Source organism: Panthera tigris, chromosome A2 (genome assembly GCF_018350195.1).
Source record: "Panthera tigris isolate Pti1 chromosome A2, P.tigris_Pti1_mat1.1, whole genome shotgun sequence".
Taxonomy (NCBI): Eukaryota; Metazoa; Chordata; class Mammalia; order Carnivora; family Felidae; genus Panthera; species Panthera tigris.
Window position 1 is genome coordinate 26,539,162 of NC_056661.1, and position 27,899 is coordinate 26,567,060.

Genomic DNA, 27,899 nt, shown 5'->3' on the forward strand with positions numbered 1-27,899 from the left:
TCCCAGAAAAACATACATAAATACCAAATTTTACTTCCAATTTTAGGAGGTCATAGATCATCCAAAGCCCAGTCATGGACTTCTGGACTCCCAAGTTAGGTACCTCTACACCTTGCAATACCGTGGGGGTGGTGGTGTTTCTTGTGGTGTAATTTCCAAGGTTGGCAAAGTTTTTCTGTGAAGGGCCAGACAGAAAATACATTGGGCTTTACAAGCCAAGAGGTCTCTGTTGCAACTACTCAACTCTCCTGCTGTAGTGTGAAAGTACACATAAACAGTAAGTAAATGAATGGGCATGGCTACATTTCAGTAAAACCTTACTTAGAAAATATCATGCCATGAGCATCATCTGGCCCGCCGGCTGTAGCTGAATGACCTCCGTGTTAGAGCAAGGAGCCGTGAGGTGAAACATTCTCAAGGCTCTAATGAAAATTCCTGTCGATTTTCCTACTACATGTGTTTGGAATCCGACTTTCTCACCAACTCTACTTCTACTACCAACGCCCATTGATGACCGTGCCTTATGCTCTCTGCAGCAAAGGCTTTTAATGGACCCCTCACTGCCATTCATTCTGGCTTCCCTTCTCTGTTGTCTACACTGGAGCCAAAATTCCTATCTGATTATGTCAATGTCTGGTTTAAAACCCCTCAGCATCACTGGGAGGATATTGTACTTGAGGGAAAAACCCGAATCTTTATGCTGGCCTTTGAGGCTTTGCATAAACGAGTCTCTATGTATTTTTTTCTAACCACATCTTGCATTATTCTCCCTCTCACACACTTAGTTCTAGCCATGCTGGTCTTCCCTCAATTTCTGGAATACGCCACGTTCCCTACTATCATGGGACCTTTGGCCAGGCTGTGCCCCCTTGTCTAGAGCACGCTCTCCTCCCCTGTTTTTACCTTTCCTTGGCCTGGTAAAGTCATACCCAAACTTGTGATTTTAGCTGAAGCATCACTCTCTCAGGAAGTCTTGTCCAACACACCCTCTCCAATCTAGCTGAGTTGCTTTGTTACTCCTTCTGATAGAGCCACTGTGATCTTCTCATTAAGAGCTCTTATCTCAGCTCATAATTACATTCTCATTTGTTTGATCATTTGATATATGTATTTTCCCCCAATTGCTTCTTACCAAGCAGGGTGCCTGGCACAGGGTAGGCACTTCCTCCATATTTATCAAGGGCATGACTATTGAAAGAGTCTCTTTGGCAGTTCAGAATACTGAGTGCCACTCATTGTTGAAAGTTTCCCTAACAATCGTTAATACTGTTGCAACACTCTCCATATTTTCACTCCATTTTGTTCCTTCTCCACCTGCCAGGAGCATGCTACTGGTTCTTCATCATGTGCTTGGCACACACAATTTGGGGCAAATCTGGAGACACACATCTTGTCTCTTTATAGCCATGACAGAAAAATTTAATTTTCTGCCTTAGAAAATAGAATGTTGGTTCAGATACATGTTTACTAGGATAAAAAAAAACAACTAAGAAAATATGTTTCTTTCTTTCTTTCTTCCTTTTCTCTCTCTCTTTTTTTTTTTTTTTTGAAAGCTAAATAGCTTTTATCCATAGGATTTCTCTCCCACTTGAAGTAAGAAGATCAAATTATAAGTTGGGAACTCTTTCGTATATCTTTTAAGATGAACTGGAATAAGAATTAAGATGCTATTGTGTAATTCTGGTTAGTTTTCCACAAGAATATTCTAACCTCAGTGTTGGATTCTTAGTGTTTGAAGGTTGCCTTCTATAACATTCCCACAAAGTGATGATCTAATCTATACCTGGGTATCAGTAACTGTGTATGTACTACTTTAAAAAGACCATATTTCCTTTTCAAAAACTTTGACTGTTAAATGTTTTTTCTCATGTTGAGGCAAAATCTGTTTTCATCACCACCTATTTTTCCTTTCTTTCCCCTTGGCACTTTCAAGGAACAGTTGTAATCTCTCTTTAAGGCACAGTAGAAGAGAGCTAAGGGACTGTCCAGAACTCCTTCCCCTGCTCTCTGGAACAGCAGCCTGTAACCACATGGCCTCCTGGGAGTTATCATGTGAGCCTGCAACCTCAGTTGACTGGCCCATTATGTGGACACCTGACTTAAACTGGGCCAACTGTGTTTCCCTAGAACTTTTGAAACTGGATCTGAAAAGGAGAGACAGTCTCAAGTAAAGATGGATGCCAAAAGAAGCAGAACTCAGATGTCATTGGTCACCATATTTCCTATCACACAGAGGAAGCTAGTCTCAAAAGAGAATGAGGAAGCTTAAAGTCTGGATTCTGGGAATGAAACAGTGTTGGTACCATTGAATGAATATGGAACCTGGGGAGAAGAAACCAGTTTGGGCAATCCAGGATTTTGGTTTAGCACATGAGGAATCTGAGGTCTTGGTAGTTTCTCCAAGGGAAGATGTGCTGGAAATACTTAGGGATCCATTACTAGCCCTAACCTTGGATCTTGAATATGTTGGCATATCTCTAGTACCCACTGCACCATCTTAGTCAATGTTTTTAGAATCTCTCTTTTGTTCTTCCCCCACTCAATCTGGATTCCCACTAATCCAATCCAGAGTGAGTTTCTAAAAATTTGCTCTTAGGGAAAAATTCAAAATCACCACATTGGCCTAAAGCTTTACATAGTCTGGTCCTATCTCTACAGAGTATTTTTGTGCCTTCCCCTCACTCTCACCATCATGCTATCTCCAGGCTTCAGAGGGAGAGCCACATCCTTAACCTCTTTTCTCATAATTGCCTAGTGCTATAGAGTGAAGGTCTGTATCCCTCCAAAATTCTTATGTTGAAAACTAATCCCCACTGTGATGGTATCTGCAGGTGAGGCTTTGGGAAGTGCTTAGGTTGTGAGGGTGGAGCCCTCATTAATGAGATTAGAGCCCTTTTAGAAGTGATCCTAGAGAGAGCCTTTGCCCCTTCTGCCATGGGAGAACACAGTGAGAATACCACTGTTTCTGAACCAAAAAACAAGCTGTGACCACATTATAAGCTCCATCAGGTCAGGCAATCATGTCTGTTTTCTTTACCTTGGGCCTGATGCGTAATAGATGCCCAACAAATGTTTGTTGAATGATTATATTGAAGTAAAAAAAACATGTTTGTTGAATGAAAACTTGTAGGAAGGACCGTCAGGGCTATAAGAGAAGGACCTCCAGGTGTGAGTGGGGAATGGATGAGTTCTTGAGAAACACCTGATAGGGAGGTTAGACTGTGCTCTGAGAGTGGCAGGAACAACAGCACAGGCCAGGAAAGGCAGCTGGTTCAGAACAATATGGGAATTATTTTTCCCAGATCTTTCTTCTCCTCCCATCCTGAAAGTGCTCAGAAGATGTTTACATTATGGTGGGATTTGGAATAGGACTACGTTTCTTCCATAGCAAAAGCTGGGAAACACGTTGCATAAAGAAGGACTGTGTTTTCACCTCACATCAACCTATGTTTATTTGGAGACATGCAACAAACAGTCACACAAAGGGGAAATCATACTCTTTCTTCTTCTGGCCTCTGCAAAATCATCTTTCCTGCCCATGCTTGTGTCAGAAAATCCATAAAATGGGGAGAACCCAGCTCCCTCCAAGTGCTCAACACTCCAACAAATCACAAAAATCATTAATTCTTCTTCCTCTATTAAATATACTTTATAAGTTCTCTGTAGAATTGAATCTTTCCTGTTTGGCAGTATTTCCCCTCGGGCTAAAAAAATACTAATGATACAGCATCTTGGGACCATTTTACAGACACTGACTCATTAGATATGGCAGATAATTCAACTCTAGAGGCACAAATCCAGGCATCAGCCATCAAATTCAACTACAGTATGTGAACAGTGATAGTGATAGCCCATCTCCTTGAGACAACATGGAGAAAGGCCGAGCCCTTCTTTGCCTTCTTTATACTGTTACCAGCATAGTTGCTTTATGATTTCACATTGAATAGAGGTTTATTGAACCTCCGGACTGTCTCAGACTTTATGCCGGGTACTGAGGAGTAAGACATGATTCTGCCCTTGAGGAATTCAGTCCTGTGGAGACGGATTGTTAGACCAACATTTAGGAGAAGGTTTCAGGTAGGGGTTTCAGAAAAAGTGATGAAAGGGTTGTTCCTGAAGGATTAGGAGGAGGCAGCAAGACAGGGAAAAGATGGAAGGATATTCTAGAAAAAGCAGCATGTTCTACATCAGAAAGGTGTGGAGAGCTGGGAGCACCCCTACTAGTGTGAAATGATGGGCACCGGGCATACATATGTATGCACTAGATGATGGGACTGTAGTCAATTGCTGAAGAAGGCAGGGGTCTTAGCTGACAAACCTAAGTGGCAAAAGTTCTAAAGTTTCAGGAAACTCAGTGTGAGCTGGTAGGAGTGCAAACTGGTGAAAAATCTGGTAATATCAGTCAAAGTTACCTTTGGACCAAATAATTTCACTGCTGGGCATTTATTGTAAACACATACTTGCCCAAGCTCACAAAAAATATGTGCATGAGGATGTTTATCACAGCACTGTTTACAGTAACAAAAAGTTAGAAACTACCTAAATGTCCATCAGCAGAGAACTGGCTGAATAGATTATGGTACATTAAAACAATGAAATAACATCCGGCAGTTAATGAAGAATGTGTTCACCTGTATGTGCAAATTCAGAAAGATGTCCAAAATCTATTCAGTAAAAATCTAAAAAGCAAGTTATAGAGTCTTATCTCAGGTATGTTGAAAAAACATACAAATAAAACATGCAATTTCCTTGTAATAGGCACTGAAAGTTTCTGAAGGGTGCACAAGAAACTGTTAAGCATCAGCATACCTGGGAGTAGAAATGTGGGTTTGGGGGTGGGTGGAGTAAGACCTGTTTCTCACTTTCTATCTTTCTGCTCTGATTGAATTTTCTTCTACTTTCCTTTTTAAAGGCAGATTCTCTTTCTTCAGGAGCTATTAATTTGATGACATCTGTAAGAAAACTTTTCTGAAACACAGCTTCAAAGTATCTTTTAAAAAGCATTTCAAGTGATGAGTGCTAGGAGAGAAACAGGAGTCTAGGTTGGTCCCTCAACCAATAGGGGAGGAGAGAGGAAAACAGTGCGTTCCTCATGCCAACATGCACATCTGAGCTGATCCTAGCAGCCTTCCCCATTGGAAATATCAACTTCAATGATGAAAGCAGAACATTTTGGGTCTTTATAAATGTTGGTAATGTTCCTGGAAATTGTCAAGTTTTCATTTGCATAAACAACAGCTGCTTTATCTACTGCTATAGATATGACTAAAAAAATAGGTGGTGGCTTTTTATTATTACTTTTTTTAACACATCATCCATGATCCTGATTATTAAAACAAAATTGTTCCTGGGCTGAGATCTGAACTGTCATGTCTGACAACTCAATGAGATAACCTGATAAAGAGTGGTTACAATCAGAAAGCTGGAGGATGCTGTGCAATAGGCCAGACTAAAAGCTCAGAGGGAACACACAGACTTTTTCATTTTAGAAGATGTATTCATGGAAATATGGAAAAAGAAGCTTAATATAATGTTTTAATCTGCTTTTCAAAGGATCCCTCCCTCCCTTCCTTTTTTCTCCCCCCTCCCTCCCTCCCTCCCTTCCTTCCTCCCTCCCTCCCTCCTTCCCTTCCTTCCTTCTTTCTTTTAGTTGCTGTAAGATTAAAGGTCTCAGTGTCATGGAAAACCAAGCTGACTCACTTATCCTTTACCTTTCACTGGAGGGGAATCATTTTGGGGTGAAAATTCTCAAGGAAGTCAGTTTATCTCCTCAAAACAGAAAAAACTAATCAAGCATTGTCTGATTAGAGACACTTGAAAAAAATGCTATCAAGGCCTACAGCTGTAATCAATTCAATCAACATGCAGAGAGCCAATCTGGTTTTCTTGATTAACAAAGCTGAATGTTAAACAGAGAAGTGTGACATTGTAGTGCCATTAGCTAAGGTTACAAATTGTGCATTTTTCCTACATGTTCAAAGTCAGGTCAGGATAAAGTGAAAACTCTCTTATGATGAGGGTCATGGGCATGAACATTGCAATTCTCCCTCTTGATATTTCCATGTCAGAAGAATAAGTTTCATCTAAGTAGTAGAAATGGGTAGTAACTTCAGAAGGCTTCAGTGCAGACACACAAAAAAATCAAGTACTTGAAAAGATAATACAATAATAAAACAAAGACAAAAAAAGTGATGTGAGATTTCTCTCAGTTTAGTGTCACCCAAGTTGGTTATGGAATTCATCAGAAACAGACATGCCAGGCATAAAGAGATAAAATTTTTCTTACTACATTTTTAAGATGTGGATGTGAAATGCATCTATATAGTGGCTGATGAGTAAATTGGAAAATTCAATTTGCTTATTTTATTTGCATGAAGTCAATTTAAATGTCAAGATGTCTAACACAAGATTGGTTTATTAATGGTTTGTTTCTTGCTCTTTAAAATCAGTTATAACTATAAAGTGATGATTATATTTTGTGTAGTCGATCTTTGCAACACAGTCTGGAATTCTGTCTGTGAAAACAGCAATTCTCAATCTTTTGGAGATAAAAAATTCTCTCTCTCTCTCTTTTTTTTTTTTGTGCTTAGAATTTAGTAAGAGCACAAATAAATACTTGCTAACTAGTGTATTGTAATCAGATACATTTGTTGCATGTAATGTTACCAAAATAGTTTAATTATGGAAATATGGAAATAATTTACATAAAAAGTAAATTGAAAAGAATTCAAGGTAATATCAATATCATTCCCATTCACATGTTTTCTTGAAGAGAGGTGGAAAGAGTATGCATGGCATATAGAAGTCACTCCATAAATACTTCTGGAGGAAACTCCTGAAGAGTTCAAGCCTGCCCACTAGTAATGTATTGTAGTACCTGTGATTTTGGTTGGCCACTTTTCCTCTCCCTCTTCTGAGAATGTAGCTTTTCTTTCTTATGGGCAACCCACTTCATGTGGTTTGGGGGAGTGCTAAGACCTTCCTTTACTCTCAGTATGGGGGCAGACATGAAAACCAAGGTATGCCAGAGGCCACTCTCAGACTTTTGCTGGGTTTATGAACAGGGTCCTGACTCATGTCCACCAAAATGTATACATGCTAATGGTATCTACTGAGTATATTTTCCGGACAGAAATTGAAAGGTAGAGGAAAACGATATGAAGCTGTGATATTTCTTTTTTTTTTTTTTTAATGTTTATTTATTTTTGAGAGAGAGAGAGAGAGAGAGAGAGAGAGAGAGAGTGGGGAAGGGGCAAAGAGAGAGTGAGACACAGAATTGGAAGCAGGCTCCAGGCTCTGAGCTGTCAGCACAGAGCCCAATGCTGGGCTTGAACACGCAAGTGGGGAGACCATGACTTGAGCTGAAGTTGGACACTTAACCGACTGAGCCACCCAGGCGCCCCGAAGCTGTGACATTTCTTAACAGGTCCTTCCGAAACCTTACATTTCTATGGGAGACAAATACTGTTTTACCCAGCAGAAGGATGCACATAGAGTAAAGACTTCTCATTCAAAATAAACACATCTTTGGGGATGCAGGGCAAACAGCTGTCTCGTGAAACAACAGGTTTTATCTTCATCTTTGAAGAAACATTAAAAATAGATCTGAATGCCTGCTCTTGCCACTTTATGCTTTTGTTCCAAGTATTGAGAATAGAATGGTGACCAAGCCACAATCCCCACTCACAAGGAGCTTAGAGTCTAGAGGTGGATACAGGTAATAAATAAGTATACAGAGAAGTGGTGGGGTTCAGAATATACCATCCCAAAAGTGGCCAAAATGCCACTTTGACATAAGGATTATTTGGAGCTGAAGGCAATGATAAGAAGTAGACACAAGAAAAAGTCTTTGTCTCCCCTCTCTCTACCAGGAAGGGCTGGATGATTTTTACTCATTGGAGACAACTCTAGACTCTTACCAGACACAACACAAGAGGAATCTACATAGCAAACCTTACTAACTTGCTCTTATCTTCCATTGGTTCCTACCATATATTCATCCTTCCACAATCTGCCACTTCTAGAAGCTCAAAGTCCCTTTCCTTTGTCTTACCACTTTTCTACAAAATAGACTTTTTTTTTAAGATGCTTTATGAGCCCAAGTTCTAACCATTCTTTTGAGTTACTCATCACTGAGAACTTCTGTGTGTATGCACTTTGCAGGTGTTAATAAGTCTCTGTTTTTCTTTTGTTGTCTTTTGCCACTCTAATTTTCAGGTGAGCCTGGAGAGGTAGAGGGAATAAGGTTTTCCTCCCCTACAGAAGGAATATTATTTCAGATAGCAAAAAGTATTCTACACATCTATAAGTAAAATTAGATTTAATAATTTTATTAATTAAAAATTAATTAAATAAAAGACTATTTGATGTTAACAGCTCTAGCACAAAGTAAAGGTGATAGGTCCTCATAAAAACTCCAACCTGTTTCATACAGACTGGTCCTAAACACACAGGGAGAATGGGAACCACAGGATGGCTGATTTGAGATCATCTCCCAGAGACGGATGTTTCTAATATAACGAGCCTCTCAGATGAACAAGATAAATTCATATTTAAACCATGTTTACTAAGAGACTCTTAAATACAGAGCACAAACTGAGGGTTGATAGGGGGTGGGGGAGAGAGGGGAAAATGGGTGATGGGCATTGAGGAGGGCACTTATTGGGATGAGCACTGGGTGTTGTATGTAAACCAATTTGACAATAAATTATATTAAAAAAATAAACCATGTTTACCTGTCACTATCACTGAGAATCCATAGATATTTTCAAGCTCCTACATGTGTAGAGAACTTTACAAGGAGTAATGGGGAGGAATGAATCAGAGAGAAGTCCATGACTTTATTTATTTATGCATTTTTGAGAGAGAGACAGAGAGAGAGAGAGTGAGCAAGCATGAGCGTGCACAAGTGAGCAGGGGAGGGGCAGAGAGAGAGGGAGAGAATCCCAAGCAGGCTCTATGCTGACAGCATAGAGCCTGATGTGGGGCTTGATCTCACAAACCATGAGATCATGACCTGAGCTGAAATCAAGAACCAGGTGCTGAACTGACTGAGCCACCCAGGCACCCCAGAAGTCCATGACTTTAGACTGACCACCTCAACTTCTAGGATCAATTTCCTAAAACCCAGGAAGGCTTGACTGGTCACAACATGGAATGCTAACATCTTCCTATGCTGTGTATCTGGATGAACAAGTGGCTAGGGGTGGGACTGTAGCAATAGCAATAACTACCTCCACTGCAGCAGAAAATACCTCAATAATCCAGCATGGAGCTGGACATTAGACACATATTTAGGGTACCAACATACCATAAAACTTAAGTTGCACAGTTTTTGATTTGAGCTTACATTTCCTTTTAGGCTTGCAATCTTTGGGTTAAAGTGTGCCTTTTTTCCTGCCTGGAATATGGGAATACTACCCAGGTTGTCCCAGGGATTAAATGAAGCAATAATAGCCTGTGGAAACTCTCCCCCCTTGGGGCCTGCTACAGAGATGGAGCCAGTAGGTGACAGATTTGGTAACAGTGTTAGTAGTTACTAGTGCCTGAAATTACAGAAAAACTTTCACTCTTAAGCAACTTTATACAACACCTTTTCTGGAGTTACAAGACAACTACATGTTAAATGTATTATAACTAAGTCATTAGCAAATCGAGAGCAGAAAACTTTGCAACCTTCTCTAACTTTAACTAGAGAACAATTACCTTAAAATCAGAATACAAAATAAAACCATCTAAACCATTTCTACGGAATGATGGGACTTAATGCTGCAGAGAGAGTAGGTGGAGTTTAATTTAATGCTCTAATTCAGCTCTCTGGGCTTTTGTAAGGAATACCTACAGGATATCATTTTCATCACTAAGTGTGTCAGATTATCAGATGCCATATTTATGTACTGATTTCCATTTTCCTTTCATAGTTTGGTTATTCTTTTATGTTTAGTAGTCAAATAAAACAATGATATGCTAAAAAGAAGCCTCTGTGAGGTGAATGACAGTTTAATTTTTCCCCAATGTTGGCTGGTTGCACAAGAAAAAAAGAACTGGGGAAAGTTGACAGGATCTTTAGTTGACTAGATTTATTTCCCAGAAGTTTCAGGGTGTGTTAATTGTAACATTTTGGTTAATGAAAAATATTGTGAAAGAATGCTGATAATGGGCGATAAATGGACTTTTGAACAAATACGATGGTAAAATGTTATTTTTAAAACATTGGGAGGTAATCATCAGAATTCTTTTGCTGCTTGGACCATTCTAGTGAGTAAACTGGGCTTGCCAGAAAGGACAATAGTTCTTTCGCATCCCCAAGCTACCATCATCATCATGATTGTTTATGGTGTTACTCCAGCTTCTATTTAATTTAAATATGGTCCTTGTTCTAAAGAAAACTTAACATGGTAAACTGCTAAAAAGGCAGGAAGATATAGAAACATTAAAGTACCAGAAAGAGCAAACTGACTATATTAGACTAAGAATTACACTAATGGTTCTTATCGATCAATTCTTTTATTTAAGTGAAATATACACATGGAAAAGTGCACAGATAATAAATGTACAACTCAATGAATGATCCCAAAGTGACTGTAATCACCACCTGGACCAAGAATAGAAGCTTCCCTCACTCCTTCTCCTGATCATTACACTTCCTGCTCCCCAAAGGTAGCCCAAATGGTAACTTCTAACACTACCAACTAGTTGGCCTATGTTTAAATCTTTTCTGAATGGAATCCAACATGTATTCTTTAGGTGTCTAGTTTCTTTCTCTGAATATTACATGTTTGTGAGAGTAAATAGTATTCCATTGTGTAAATATATTACAAATTACTTATGCCTTCTACTATCAAAGGGGATTGGGTTGTAAACAATTTGGAGCTATCATGAATGTGCTAATGTTGAGAGAAAAGACTTTTCCCTTCCAACTTTGGTCCGGGTGTTGAACTGCAAATGAACTGACAATAGCCAGGTGAGCAGGAAAAAAGACAAAGTTCATTTCCATGTGCACACGGGAGTTGCTCATAATAAATAACTCACTGAATAGCCAGAGATAAAAGTTTATATGCCAACTTACCAAAGGGGGTGGGTTTAATGGGCAAAGTATGGAAGGCTCTGTCTGGCTTTTTATGCTAATGGGAATGAGCAGTCGGTCTTCAAGGCAGCCGAATGGCAGCTGTATTTTCTGGAGGCTTGCTTTAGTGAGAGAAAGGGAGTAGAGATATGATTTCTTTCTGCATCCTCTGCTTTCACTGTAAAATAATCCTTATATCAACTCTATAGGTCTGAGTGGGTCCCCACAGTTTACATGTTTTTGGGTGCACATATGTATGCATTCTACTGGCCATACCCCTAGAAGGGTAACTTTTGGGGAAAAAGGTATGGTTATGTTCAGCTTATGTAGATGCTACCAAACAGTTTTCCCAAGTAGTTGTATCAATTTATTCCCTCACCAGCAGTGTGTGAGAGTTCTAGGTCCTCCAGATCCTCACCAAAATTATTGATATTCTGTATTTTAGCCATTGTGATAAGGTGTAGTAGAATCAGTGTTCTTTTAATTTGCATTTCTCTGATTTTTAAAATGGCTGTGTATACTTTCATGTTTACTGGTCATTTGGATACCTTCTTTTGTGAAATGTCTGTTCAAGCCTTTTGGCCGTTTTTGTTTTCTTTGGAGTGCCTCTTTTTTCTCACTGATTTGGGGTTCTTCATATATTCTAGACTTATATCTATCCTGGAACCTTTCTTGTGTTGCAAATATCTTCTTCCACTCTTGTGACATGACTTTTTACCTTGTTGAGTAGTGTTCTTTATTAAGTTCCTAATTTTAATATAGTCCAATTATCAATACTTTCCTTTATAGTTACTGAAATTTGAGACCTACCTTAAGACCATGAAGTTATTCTTTGAAATTGCTTTCTAGAATTTTACTGCTCAATATGGTAGTCACCAGTCACAAGTGGCTACACAGCACTTGAAATGGATCTAATCTGAATTGAGATGGGCAGTAAATAGAAAACACACACTGGATATCAAGTACTTAATATGACAAAAAGAATGTAAAGTAGCTCATTAATACAATGTTTTATCCTGATTACAGAGGGACCAACAACCAACCAGAATGACATAAAGACTCCTTTAAGTTGTAAACATTTGGGCAAATAGCACACACAAAGAAATCTCATCTGAACTTCCTTTATCTGACTAAAGCAGAGCTTTTCAAGAATCAGCTGCTGTTAATCCCCCTATTCTGGGGAAGTCTTCAGTCAGGGAGGTGACTGACCTTTAGCAACTGGACATTCCAAGAAATTGCATAAACAAGCCTTATCAGAACCTTCCATCCTTTCCCACTGAAGCCCCAACCCCTCCCTGACCCCATTTATTAAGCTGATGTATAAACCTTTACCCTTGGCTGTTTGGGGGTGTGGGGTGTCTCCTTATAGAATGCTTCCACATGCATGTATATAAAACTTTTCTCCAGTTAACAGGCTGTCAATAAATTCACAACCCTCACTTCCCACCAGTCACTCAAACCTAAGTTAGTAGAGAAAAAAAGCCTTCCTCCCCCAAATGACATCTGAAATTATAGTATTTTGGATATACTGGGTTATAATGTAACCAAATTAATTTTACCTTTTAATTCTTAAATCTTCCTAGAAAACTTTAAACATGTGGCTCACATTCTATTTCAATTGGACAACAGTTCTAGTTGATGTTTTATTCCTCTAGATGTGATTCTTTTGCCTCTGGCAGGCAATGAGCATAAGGTCAGAGGGCTATCGGCAATTAAGATGATTCAAAATAAATGTGTCTTGAGGCGTGTGGGTGGCTTAGTAGGTTAAGCCTCTGACTCTTGGTTTTGGCTCAGATAGTGTTCTCACAGTTAGTGAGATCCAGCCCTTCACTGGGCTCTGTGCTGACAACACAGGGCCTGCTTTGGATTCTTTCTCTCTTTCTGCCCCTGCCTCGCATGCGCTCTCGATCACGTTCAAAAATAAATAAACTTAAAAAAAAAAATGTGTCTTGAATTCTCCAGAAAGCTGGTCTATATCTGGTTAACTCATTTACCTGAAGTAAATAATTTACCTGAAGCACTCTGGGGTTTACTATGGCCCCTTCTCTTCAAAGATCCAGAAACTCCAAAGTTTTCCCCTTAAGCCGATGAGGCTGTTGGAGGCTATTCTTGGCTCCTCAGCCTCTCAGCTTCTGCTTTCTGAAGTGGAATTTGTCCTGAGAAAAGTGCAAGGGCAGGCAGGCTGCCTCTCCTGCTTCCCTTCTCTTCTGGAGCAAGGCCCCATAAATTCTCACTACCCTGGAAGCTCTCCAATGGCTTTAATCAGATGATTCTCATATTTTGTCTGGCATTTCTGGTTGTTCTCAGAGGGAAGTTCAGTGTGAAACAACCAAGTCTGCCATTGCCAGAGGCAGAACTCCTATTAATTAATTAAAAAGTATGTCATGCATGTTATTTAATGTTGTAGGATTTTAATCATGGTTGATGTGGAGAATTGAGTTCAGAGTTCTGAAGAAGGAACAGTCCTAATTTCACTTCAGTCAAGTAAGGTTTTACAGAAGAGCAGGGATGACTTTTAGAGTAGGAGATACAGCAAGGTGGTAGTTCCAGGGTTAGGGAGTGTCATGTAGGGCTGGGAATAGATTCTACTTGATAACCTCACTGACTAAATGAATAATAGAAATTCTAGCTCAAAGAAGACACATGGATTATAAATCTCATGCTAATTCTGATTGGTAGTATTGCCTGGAGTATGTTATAGATAAGGATTTTAAGTTTGTAGTGGTGCTCAGTGGGCAAGAGGATTGCAGTCCACTGGCAATGTCTACATTGGACAAAGGACAGGGGATAGCTGCACATGAGTGTGAATCATAATATTCCAGAAATCATATGCTATGATTGAATGATCATGCATCACAAGTATACTCTGGAACAGTTTGTAAATTAAAATAATTTAGATTCATTATGTAAAGTTTCTGAATATGCCACACCAAAATATGCAGCTTTGGCAAATTGATTGTTTTGAAGACACTTGAGAAACAGTAGATTCAGGAAGGGCTCCCTGACCTTCCCCTTTCTACCTAAAAAAAAGGGCATAAAATTTCCCAGGAGCAAGGTGCCCTTTCTAGTACAAGGTACAGTTCAATCACCAGACACACCAATGACAGGAATCTACAGAACAAACCTTATTAACACAACCCTCATCTTCCAGTAGTTTCCATTCAGCTATGACCTATCTAAGGTTATAATGAAGGTCATGCAGAAACAGCATGCTTTGCACATTTATGGAAAACACTGGGCCAAGAGAGAGAATGGTTTGGGTGACAGAACTGAGATTCAGAATGATCTTGATAGTCAAGAATATTGGTTCAGATACCAGTATTTATTCCACAGCTATCTACCAAGATCCATTTTGTGTCAGATCCTGGCACAATTTTTTTTTTTTTTGTAGAGTTCCTGCCCTTTAGAGCTTATAGTATGGAGGGTGAGACCAACATCAATCAGATAATCACACAGAAATGAATAAACACTGTGAAGTTAAATGGTGCTATGAGAACACATGAATAGGGACTTGGGGGTTCCCTATGGGAAGTGGTACTTGAGAGGAAATCTAATGGATGAATAGGTATTAACCAGGCAAGGTGGAAGGCAGGGTAGGGGAAAACATTCTAGGATGGAGCAGCAATGTGAAAAGGCCCCGAGGTAGGCAGGTTTGAGAAGAGGAAAGGAGGCCAATGTAGTTAAAGCACAAATCTCCAGAGGGGAAATGATGCAAAATAAGGTTGGTCCAGTAGGCATGCACCAAGTCACCTGACCTTGCAGACCACTGAAAGATTTTGGTCTTTATCCTATGACCAATGAGAAGCCATTGAAGGGTTTTAATAGGGGAGTGTCACAGTCAGATCTGTGTTTAGAAAAGGTTGCTCTGTAGGGAATGTGTATGGGTTGTGGTGAAAAAGCACATGTGAATATATAGAGATAACAATATATAGCTTATACATTATAAGGTTATAGCAATGGTCCAGGAGAAAGAGTGATAGGTGACCGAAAAGCCAAAGATAAGCCATTAGTGGGGTATGGATAGTAATAAGAACATGAATGTGATTCGAGCCACACTGGTACATACTATGTCCTGGTCAAAGGTCTAACTGTAGTCTGAACTGTCATAGTAGCCTGTTCAATTTAGAGAATCCCAATCTGATAAACTCAAAGGTGTCCAAAGGAATATCAGGACTATATCAGGACCGGGAATGGCAAAGTAGACTTGAAGCTGGAGAAATGAGAGATTGAAGGAGAAAATGGAACATCCAAAAAGCAATATTCAAAATTCAAGGGGTATTATGTAAAAGTGTGATGACTCAAATTATTGTTCTGGAAAGAGAACTAGGACCCAGAGGGAGAAGCTATAGGGAACCCATGTCAGCTCAGTATAAGGGCTGGTTCAGTAATGGAAGGAGCTGCCTTATGCTGCACTGAGCCTGCCTCCCTGGTGAAGACGTGCAGAGGAAATTTTTGAAGAGACACTGGGTTAAATCATCCTTGTAATCTCTTCAAACTCTCTAGGATTCTCAGATTCTCTCAGAGTGTGAGCTTTTTTTTTGAAAATTTTACATTCCTAATATTCCTATCAACACCCCTACCATCACTATCATCCCTTTTTACCATTTAATGAAAACACACATACCAGGCCCTGTGCAGAACACTTTCACATACATTTCATTTAATCTTTATAATAACACTGTAAGGTAGGTAGTAAAATCCAACCCCTATTTTTTAGATAATTTAATTGAGGCTTAGAGAAGTAATTTCACAAGAATACAAATCTAGCATTTTTATTCCAGAGACGGTGCTTTTAACCAATGTGCCACATCACTTCCTAAAACCACTTATTCTACTATATGCCAATGAATCCCATACTGACCTCAACAATTTTAACCAATTCCTAAACCTTCAAATGTGAAAGTATATGAAGCACCTTATTTCCTATGACAAAATATATTCAATGTCAAAGCTAGTAATTGTCAGATAGAATAAGGCTGTTATGCTTCGTAACAAATAACCCCCAAATCTCAGTGGCTTAAAAACAACAAAGGTTTGTTTCTTGCTCATGCCAAGTGTCCATAAGCAGATGAGCAGGGGAACTGTTTATCAAAGTCATTCAGCGACCAGGCTGACATGAATAACCACCATCTTGAATGTTGCTGGTAAGTGTCAGAGGGAAAAAGAACTCCTCAGGATCTTACACCTACAATCAAATATTCCAGCCAGGCAACCATATGGGCCATTTTGTCCACCATACATTGGTTAGAACTGTTTGGTTAGTTGGCTCCATTCCAAACCAAGTGGACTTGAAATACAGTCCAACAATGTGCTTGGCACTGGGAGATGGGGCAATAGCTGGCAAAGTGTGTTAGTCACTGATGCAGACAGTAAACATGCAAACTGCCTTTGTCTCATACATTTCAGAGTTTCTACCAAGAAGAATATTGACTATCTCTTTACATTGGCTTGATTACTTACTCCAGGTTGAGAGTATTAATATATTAGAAGAGGGGAAATGTACAAAACATGCTGAATTCTGATAGAAGTCTTCACTGTATATGTAAAACATAATTCGAACCATAATCATGTCTGGGATTCAAGCCCTTGGCATGCCATGTTAGTATGCTCATTTTTGTATTTGGGTTAGATACAAGTGCTTAGGCAGAAAATATAATAGTTTATTTACTCTCTTACAAGTTTCACTGTACCTAACTATGTCAAGCCATTACTGGTGAACTAAGAGAAGATAAAAAGCAGTTCAAGCCTGACATTAGGTTTTGAATATTAAGATGTTAGAATAAAAATCATTTAAATGCATTATAGATATGTTATTCTGAAAATTCTTGGCCATGCCGGTCCATCATTGTCATATTAACTAAACGTATGCTCCTCAGGTCCCAATTTGATTTATATAAAAATGCAAATCTCTTAAAAATGTTTTGCTTTCTGGTAAATATCTATAATAATATAAAATAAAACAAATAACTCATCTTACTTTTTGCTATGACTCGGAGTACTCAATTTAAATCTGAACAACTTTTACCCGCTATCTGTAAGCCCTCTGTGATCTCAACTACAGAACTAAAAACCTGCAAAGAAAATATGAAGACAAATCAGTGGCATCTATGAAGCATTTCACTGGAAACGGTTGTTAAGGAGATAACAATTTCTTGTTGTAAGTGATTCAAATGCTCAAAGAAAAAAGTAAGAGTGGTGTTTGTGTACTTAAAAACATAATTAAAATTTGTATTACAAATGCTAGTTTAGGAAAGAACTGGTTTTAAAAGGCAATTTCCTGTAAGGTCATTGCCGTGATATTTCAGATGGTACCTTTTTCTAATTTTGAAAGCTATATATTTTAATAGAGAATGGTCCAAAATGTTTTTAAGGTCAAACTGGAAATATGTTGATGATTTAAAAATGCAAGCAAAGTGCTTTATTATATTATACTACCAGAGTGTTATTGTAGTTTAAAAATATCATTAAATCAGCACAAACCCGCACTTATCATTTCCTGCACATTTTTCACACTGAGCTGCCTTCTGACTATGAGTAATCTGTTAATCTGCTCTTCGCCTCACAATCCGTCAAAGTGACAGATTCATTCCCTTCTCTAATACATAATATCTTCATTTACTGTATGCCTTGCTGCGACTTGCTTTTTTGCTAGCACTGAAATTTAGAAAATCACAAGCAAATTTAGAGCATGTCACATGGGTGGTTGTTCTTGTTTGTTTCCCATTTCTTCCATTACTCCAACAGGAGAAACTACAACTTTTCTGGACTCTTAATGGGAGTTAATAGTGTTTCCAAAATGAAGGCAATCTCAGGTTTCAATAAAAGTGTTAAAGAGGTCAGATGAGGGCAAATGGTAAACACAAGGTAAGTGTACCCTTCGCCACATGAAGACACTGACCATAGTGGAATTTTCTTCCAGTGCTAGTGGACAACAAATAGATTTTCACCTTTGAGCCTCACCCCTAGGCGTAAAGAAAAAAATATATATCATTTACAAAAAAAAAAAAAAAAAAAAAAAAAAAAGAAACTGACATTCATTTAGTAGTTAAGGGATGAATTTCTCCCTGCAAAAGACAGGCCTTCATTAGCATAAACACCAGCATTTACTTGAAGGCCACATTGTGATTTTATTTAAGCTGAAACCTTCACTTTTTATCATGACGTTGACTGACCTCAGACCAGGCCAGATCTCAGGTTTCTTGCTCATTGCTATTTTGATAATACAAACGGTTCTACTGTTTCAAAACTGTTCCCTATTAATTCAACAAAATAATGCTATGCTCCACTTTTCCCTTGCTTTGGTTCAGTTGCTTATTACTCTATAAATTCTGCAAATAGAGTGACTTAAGGACTGAAAAATAGGCGAACATGTAAAATTCCAGCTAGTTTCATCTTTAAATAAGAGATAAAGTACATCCTCTACAAATCACCCTTCAGCTTCACTTGTTACTGATACAAGCATTCACACACTAAAACAAAGGTCACTACTGTTAATCTCAAAAGTCAAAAGCAAGGAAGATGTTTACAGCAAAATATGAGCAGTAGCCTTCTAATAGGTTCTGTTTTAGCACAGACATAATTTTTTTTCCATGCGTTTTCATCCAACACCCAACAGCACTTTCTTGTCCTGAGCACCAAATTGCATCTGATTTGTCTTAATGGATGGCAAGGGAGCGAAAGGCTTTTAAAAATCAATGGACAAGAAAGAGTCAATAGAACAATAATGTTAGTGTTAATTCAATCAAATCAGCTGAACGTTGTTTGCCTTTTCTCCTTTAAGTCATTTTGAACGGACGGACGTTTGACTCGTGGTATTTATCATACTGAGTGAGTTTTTATGTGGTAATGAACAGCAAAATATGAAGCTGTAAACTCGGGTAAACATAATATATTGTTAGAGTGAAAATGTGTGTGTTTTAACATTAATCAATTTCAAAGTGTAATGTTTTTCATTAACAAGTGAAACAAAATAATTACTGGGAAGAAATAGAACCCACTGCCAACAAAAACAGTTTGTGAGTAGGTGCAGGTTTGGAAGAGCTGTGACTTCTCCGTGACAGGCTAGGGGCTCACCCCCACACATAAAACATTCACACCCCGCCTCGAGGACATGCAGCGCTAGGGGGCCATGACTTCATGGAGGGCACGAGAAAATCGCCTCTCCAAGGCACTGTGCACATAGTAGGTGCACGTGAATGTTGCTGAAGGTCTGAACTGCGCATGCTTTCAGTCCTCTCCTACTGTAGTAGGGTTCCTTGTTTAAATAACAAGGAGAGTATTCTGCACTGGGTTGCAAGATGAATGATGAGACAGTGAGTCTATGGATGTGACAGGCTATGGCCATTTAACCATAATTACGGTCTTCCATTTCTTCAGTTCATGTCATTACCCTGGACCTCAGCTTACAATCCCCTCCCTTCCCCCTTGGACAGAAGAGAGATGAATGTTATAAACTGGAATTAGTACTTCGACTTTTTAAAGGTGCTCATTACTCTAGAAGGAAAAGCTGAATCTTTTAATTAAAAGTCGAAACGGTAACATGTTAGAATGGTAAATAATTGCTTTGGTAATTACCTTCTTTACATTGGACCCTGGGCCAAAGGTAATCTGAGTTCATCATCCGGATGGATAACAGTGACTGGGGAGGCCTGGGTGACCGAAGGAGTTCTTCATTCCGCTAGTTAAAAATGCTAAGAGTCTTCAGGGATCCATCACTTCAGGATTAATTTGGGGAGGTGAGGGGTAGAAGATGCAATCTGTTGTTCTAGACTCTTACAGAAATGGGTTTCTTGAGTTTGCAATTTTGGAAAATACGACAATTACTAAAATGCTGATGAGTATTTCCCCAGCCCTCATGGCTTAAGATTCTCTCATGGAGTACAAGTGAACTCAGGTTGAAATGCCAAGTCCTGTGGGCCCAAGAGAGATCTGGTCTGAGAGCAGGCAGACATTTCAACTGAGAAACTGAAGAATGGGGTCGGCATATGCCCAGGCAGGCAGGGCCAGAATGAGCAAGCAGAGCCAAGTGAAGAAAGAGAAGTATTGTTCAGATGTGCAGGGGTGCCAGCCAGTTAGGGCCTGGGACAGGGTGATGGGAGCAGGTGTGCAATCTGAGCTAACAGGCTCTGGTGGGATAATAATGGTCAGAGCCAGACTCAAAGTGGGTTGGGCATGTGCCAAGGGAGGAGGAAGGAGAAGTGATGGGGCAGTGGACCACCAGTTGCCCAGCTCTGTTAGTGAACTGCTGGAACCCAACGGGAAGGGTATCCCCGAAGTTGTGCCTAGGAGTGGCGCTAGGGGCAGAGAGGTCAAAGGCGAGAAGCAAGATGATTCTCAAGGGATTTGGCTTACTACCAGTGCCTTTAGCTGGACTGTTCTCCAGGGTAGGGCCACTCTGAGCTGGGCCTTTGCTGTAGACCAAGGAGGGCAGGGGCCCAGCTGGGTCTCTTTGTATCATGTGTTTTTTTTTTTTTAAATTTTTATTTATTTTTGAGAGAGAGAGAGATTGAGAGACAGCAAGAGTAGAGGAGGGGCAGAGAGAGATGGAGACACAGAATCTGAAGCAGACTCCAGGCTCTGAGCTGTCAGCACAGAGCCTGATGTGGGGCTTGAACTCACAAACCTGTGAGATCATGACCTGAGCCAAAGTCAGTTGCTCAACTGACTGAGCCACCCAGGCGCCCCTGTTTTTAAAGTCTGTTGTAAAGCTTCAACCAGTGGACTGAAAACCTCTTGGGGAGCAGGAAGGGCAGGAGTCCCTTGAATTTAAAGGGCACAAGCTCCATAAGCTCAAGTCCTCTCTCTGTTTCTCTATGTACCTTTTTGCTTCTTTTCCGCATACATGTCTAGATTCAGTTAGCCTGGTGAGGATTAGGCACATCTTCTGCAGCAGGGGCAACCCAAGCACATTTCTGGCAAGTGGCACCTGACTCCACAAAATCTGTATTTGTGTAGGCAAATACAGATGAGCAATTTCCAATAAGAATACAGAAAAAAAACACAGGAGTTCAATTTCAGAAAACTGTCTCTGTTGAAAGGTTTAAAATGATACTTTATTGGAGACTTTAGATTGTGGCTATCTTCTAAGGGCTCATCTAAAACAATTTCATGAGATTTCATTTACTACATGTAGGAACAGGGCCAGGTCCCACTGGCCCTCAAGGGAGGAAAGTATGTAGGTGTTTCTTTCTGGGTTCCAGCTAGTAGTTCAATCCATGGTGAGGCAGCTGGTGTAGGGAGATGGGGAAATTCATTCTTGTGAGATTCAATACATATTTCTTGAGCGTCTCCTCTGTGCTTGGCACTGTTTGATGAGCCAGGGATATAGTGAGCAGGAGAGATAAAGTCCCCAGACCCAAGCAGTTTACATTCCAGTGTATTCTGGAGGTGTGTGTGTGTGTGTGTGTGTGTGTGTAGACAACAGGCAAACAAGCAAGAAGATACCAGGTGGTGAGGAGCACTGTGGTAAAAACAAAAACAAAAAAGATGATGTCATGAGGCTGACAGGACAGGGGCTATTTTAGGTTGGCTGCTAAGGAAGGACCTCTCTGAGGTGATGGCATTTAGATGGAGCCCTGAATGACAGAAGGAAGATGCTATCTAGGGTCTTTTCTAGCGTAAGGGAACTCCAAGCAGAGGGGCCATCTCATGCAAATCTCTTCAAGTGGAAGCAAGCCTGGAGTGTCCAGGAAAAAGGGACATGGCCATGGTGTTTGATACACAGTGAACACGGTTCACAGGGGTATGAGACATGGTCTGGGTGGTGGGCACTGAGGGTGGGGAGCACGATCTGATCCTAAGGGCAGTGGGCAACGTTTGGGAGGTTTTGCATGAGGCCATGCTTGGCTCAAGTTTAGATGTGATGCCACTATTCTGGCTGCTGAGTGGGGACAGAGTGTAGGGGCTGAAGGAGCACAGAAAGCAGGTGGGAAGCCATGGCATTTGTCCAGGTAAGGGGTGAGGGCAATGGGGGCTGGGATTGCAGCAGTGGAGAGAGCGGCTGGGTCTGGTGTCGCTTCGGTGGAGGGATCACCAGGAAACCTGCTGGGGAAGGACATGGAGTGGCTCAGGGTGAGGAAACAGGGAGCACTCTTGGTTTCTGCCTTGAGTAAAAGGGGGATGATGGTGCATTTTCTGAGATGGGGAAGAAAAAAAAAAGATGTGTAGAGGGAGAGAAAACCAATGCTTGGATTCGAGGTATGTGCTAGAGATGCAAGTGGATATCTGTCAAGTTGGCAGCTTGGATAGATGAATCTGGAATTCACGGGAGGGTCAGGGCTGGACATATAACTTTCAGAGTCATTAGAATATGGAAGGCATTGGAAGCTATTATTAAATAGCTTGTATAAATAATACCTAGTATACCACATATTAAAGATTAGGGCCTTTCTAATGGTTATCAGTGTCTAGGGATCTCTGGTCAGCAGGGAGTGGAACACGCATGGAAATTAGATTTAAACTCTATCCAAACAAGAACCTCTCCTAAAAACACAGTGTTATCCTGCTTATGAATAAAGTAATACCACTGTCATCCTATTTTCAGGAGAGGAAAGGGTAATTCTTGCCAAGATGTAGGGAAAAAATATGACATTTAACTTGCCAGTCCGGCTGAACAGCACCAGGAGAGAGAACATGATGCCATCCTGCCCTCAGGGAATTTGGAGCTCCAACAGCAATGACGGTCAAGGAGCTTCAACCAGTCTGGGGGCTCTAAGGACCCAGAATCTCTGTCCTCAGATGAGCGGGTGTGAATTTCTGGGGATGGGGGTATGAAATGAAAGTCGCTGATACGGACAGGTTTTCTGAAGCTAACAAGAGTAAGGATGCAACTAAAAACTGGTGCCTTTGGTTTTATCCACGGATCCTTAAGATGTAATGCAAAAATGCAGATAACCGAAAACAACGGTTAACACAACTAGTTAGAGAAACTGCACAGCTAATCAGGAAATCCTTTGTTGTGCTTTGGTCTGAAGGAGGAACATTTGCTAAAAATCCGATTTACTTGTTTTAAAATGATTCAAACTTAATCATTTGAGGAGAAACATGGCATTCAAGTTCTGTATTTAATTTTATTTATTTATACATTTTCTCTCTTTTGTGTTGGTGGGGAAAAAAGGCTTAAGCAATAGAGCAGCATATCAGACGTGAGTCCTGACAACTGGAGAGAAAAGAAAAATGAAGCCACTGCGATCGGTCCAGAGTAGTACTTGTAGGTTATGATGACAGGCCAGCTTGCCTCAGTCAGGCTGGCTGAGCCAGCGTGAACTGCGGTCAGTGGTTATTAATCATTTGTTAAAGTCCGCAGGGCTTTATCATCTAATTATAGTTATAAGTATGTTTATATTACACAAACATGTGGCAAAGCTGCAAAGGATTCAAGCCTTAACACAATCGGCAGTGACATTTAAAAAAAACCAAAAACTACAGATAGGCGATAAATCATAAAGCAAACACTTCAGAAAACCATGCCATTCATTACTGTTTGGGCATTCAGGAATTATTTTCTAAACTGTTTATTTCTATAAACATTGAGAACCTTACAGAGCCTTTGACTACCTTCCCTCCTCCCCCTAATTTTCCAATGAGTTGTAAACATACCAAGTACAATCATCATTTGAAATGAAAGACTGGTTATTGACTCCATCCACATGAACAGACAACCAGAATATAATCACAGCTTATTTTATAAAACCCATTTCTGAACACAAATATCTCAAACTGTTCTGAAGAATCTACATAAACACATAAATGGATGTGCCTAAGGGACAGCTGTAAACCCCACAAACCAATAGATGGCATTTTACAATAAATGACTTAAGGCTGCAAACAGCATTCGTTTGGTAGCAGGTAAGTTTACATGCTAGGAAACATTTCTCAACATGAATGAACTGTGAAATTGTTTCCTCCTACCCAACACGCCTCTAAACTGTATTAGATTATGTTAGCTATGTCTGCACCTTGTCATAGAGGCTGTCACGGTCTCAAACGGCAGTGTGGGTGGACACTGGGGGCGAGGGCCCCAGAAGCTGAGATGCTGCCTTTAGGAAAATCTAGACACAAGGGGATAGGATGAGGTGAACCATGTGTATTTCAATTCCTAGACTGTGAATTTCTCAGGAAATGATTACCATTGTATCCCCACTCCATCCAATGTCAAGCATTGCCCTGTGAGTGCAAGTAGATTCTTATACTCTGAGGAAAACAATCTATGAGTATATGTAGTGTTTTAGCTATTGGCATCCTAGAGTCAACTCTTCAAAACCCAAATTTGTCTGCTTTGTGGACTGCATGCTATCTTTAACCTTAATCAGAAGCACATAAAACTAAGAAGGTAGTTATGTTGCAGAGATAAGAATCTTCCCAGAGCAAAATGTAAATGAAAGATTTTGGAGATATTGATCGTTCTGTTACATTAATTAAGCCAATTGGAAACTGACTCTCTAAATATATGTATGTGCGTGGGTATGAGAATGAGTGTGGGTACAAATCTTAGGTTCTTAGGTCTCTGGAGTAGTTGCAGATAGGTCACTGAAGCTGGTGTGGCCACTTCCCCTCCCACAGGGCACCCGCATGCTCTCTCGATGCACCTGCATCCATATATGTCCCCTTCCCCATCATGTTTGCATTACTCTGACCACAGCTGCACTTAATTCAGGAAATGAAGAGACTACTTGCCTCTTGTGTGTTGTTTAGAGCCTTTGCAGGCAGAACTTTCAATCTGGGATTCAGGTTAGATGCTTGTTTATCCAAGGGGCAGACTTGGAAACTTGTCTTTTCATTTCTTACATTTTTTTTCCATCTTCACTATCAGTATCATTTAAATTTAAAGTTTAATTTTAAAGTTTTGTGTTTAGGGTCTAGGTGTGAGATCTATTTGTAAGAAATGTAGCAAATACAAACCTTAAAAGAATCATAGTTTTCTATTTTAAGTTAAATTACATGTATTACAGGATTCAATTTATCCCATTTTTATATGATCATCTATGCTGACCTTATAATTTTATCATTGTCTTTATTTATGGTCCAATAATGTCTTTCTGCCAATTCTTCCAAGCTGATGGATTTATGGAGCCAAGAGCCAAACCATGTAATCTGCAAGTTTTTTGAACAACTAAACAATAATTTTCTAGAAAACTGTTGGATAACCTGCTGGCAAATGGGGTTGGCAGCATTTTACTTTTTGCTTTGGATTTTGGCTTTTTGTTTTATTATGTAAAAATGTAAATTAATTTTCCCTAAATGAATGAACATTTAATTGGCTAAATAAAATATGCTGTATGTTAGGTTGGTGAATTTTCCTATATTATATCTTTGGGAATCAAATATTAAAAGAGATGTTTAAGGTTATATATTACTACATCTAAACACTAATTAATCCAACATTATGAGATGTATTTTCTATATAGGGCAGTGTCCCTCTGATGGTAGAACTGGGTTTCTTACATAAAGTCTATAATGAATCTCATCAAAGCCACAGAATCAGGAACCTGGAAGTGACCTAAGAGAGCATGTAACTCAAATCCTTTCTTTTAAATACGTGTTCATATTATTGGTGAGGTCTGAGCGGGTTGGGAGGCTTGTCTGAGATCATATGGTGGGTTAATAGCAGATTTAGGATGAGAGTTAGGTCCTCCTTCTCCTTTTATGGAAACAAAAGCCTCCACTTTCTAACATGCCTTAGTCTCACTTTTCATTTGTTCAGATTTATAAATTCTGACTACTTATAATTTGGATTGACATTGGATTTCCAGTTACCTTAAAAGTTTACTCATACACAGAAAAAATGTTTATGAGCTGAAGGATTGTAAGAGACACATTTTACATGTCAAGAGCCAACTGATTTTCAGAATGTTAAAACACCTTTTTATATACACTGAAATTACGACCTCAATTTTGAACTCTGTATTATATCTACTTATGATAGTGGCAATTCCCCCTACTAGATAACATGAGAGAATGACCAGATCATGTGTATAGACCAGCAACACTGAGAAGTGATTACTAATGAAGAACATTTACTCTGCCTATGTCATAATATTCTGGGCCCCATTAAAAGTCCTATGAACCATGTAGGTGGTCTCCTGTCAGTTTTACATGGCTTGGCTGGCTGTTCATTGCTGATTGGACCAACAGTGAATACTTGGCCCAAGCTAGGCCAATCACATTCTCTCTCCTGGAAAGTAGGAATTGTCAGGCTGGGCATGTACTTTGAACTGTACTTTGAACTGTAATACATAAACTCAAGAGCTGTCAGACAGCCCTATGTGACTGGAAACAGAGAAAGCTGGTGCTTTGAGACCAGAATGGAACAGACAGGAAGAAGCAAGCAGAGATGGAGTGAGGAAATGCCTGGCTGCCCTTGGGTTCCAGGAGACAGCCCTGTATTCTTACTTGAAAAATCCTCCCTTTCTCTGTCTTTGTCTGTCTCTCTTTTAATACTAGCTGAGTTGTTTTTGATATGTTCAACCAATGAGTCTTAATTCGGATACTCTGAAATAAACTTTACACTTTAGAGCCAGAGCTACTGTACTATCACTGGTGTTTTGGTCCATTCCATGACGATGGGACCTCTTACAGTATAGGTGAGAGGGCTTGATAATGAGATTCGTTATAACAACCAAGATCCTGTGGGTAGAGCTCAAGATAGACTGACTTTCAATAAATCCCTAATATTTAACAAATAGTGATAAAGTGATGAGGATTTGTACTGATAATTTTTTTTTAGTTTAGAAAATCACTTAATACTACATATATTTCAAAACACAAATTCAGATTTGCTTGTCTTTAGTGAGCCTAAAATAATAGGTTTTGAGAAAGAGAGAGAGAGAAAGAGAGAGAGAGAGAGAGAGAGATATGTGCATGTGTGAGCATGAGCGGGGAAGAGGGGCAGAGAGAGAGAGAGGGAGACAGAGAGGATACCAAGTAGGCTCAACGATATCACCTCAGAATCTGCCGTGGGGCTTGATCCCACCAACCATGAGATCATGATGTAAGCGGAGCTCAAGAATTGGACGCTCAACCAAGGGAGATACCAGATGCCCCAGTAATGAGGTTTTTCTATATTGACAAATGATGCATAATGTCAATGACATTTTTGAAATAATGAAATAGTTTTGAGATTATTAGCTTTTGAAATTTGAAAACAAGAGAATGGCCTTTGAACTGATATAAACTATCTTGATAAATTTAAAGGGACCAGATAATACAAAAAAATTCATGCCTAAAATGTACTAAACATTACATACCAATTAAAATCAAGTATCTATGCAAATAGAATAATATGAAATAAATTAACATTTAAAGAGAGTTCATTGTGTGCCGAAAACTGTGCTATGAATTTTTCATGTATTCATTCATATGATTATCCCAAAAGTATGGGGTAATTATTATGCCTGGGTGACCTTGAGTTAAATGGCTTGCTCAAAAATCTTACAGCTAGTAAAAGGCAGAGGTGTCACTTAAACCCAGGTAGATTGTTAACCATCACACCACATTCTCAATAACAAAAAGTAGATTGAACTTAGACTCCTAAGGAAAAGAAATTTGGAAGTTCTTTGGAAGTTTTGGAAAACAATTTTGGGAAAACAAGAAAAATGCACAATCTTTAAAAAACATTTTTTTAGTGTTTACTTATTTTTGAGAGAGACAGAGAGAGAGAGAGAGAGAGAACAAGCAGGGGAGGGGCAGAGAGAGAGGGAGACCCAGAATTTAAACCAGGCTCCAGGCTCTGACCTATCAGCACAGAGTCTGATGTGGGGCTTGAATCCATGAGCTGTGAGATCATGACCTGAGCTGAAGTCGGATGCCGAACCGACTGAGTCACACAGGCACCATG

At 39.6% G+C, this 27,899-nt stretch overlaps 1 protein-coding gene across 3 annotated transcripts in view; it reads right to left on the reverse strand.

Moving 5' to 3' along the window:
- CFAP20DC (CFAP20 domain containing) overlaps positions 1-27,899 on the reverse strand; it is a 237,477-nt gene that overhangs the window by 19,301 nt on the left and 190,277 nt on the right. The window lies entirely within an intron of this gene.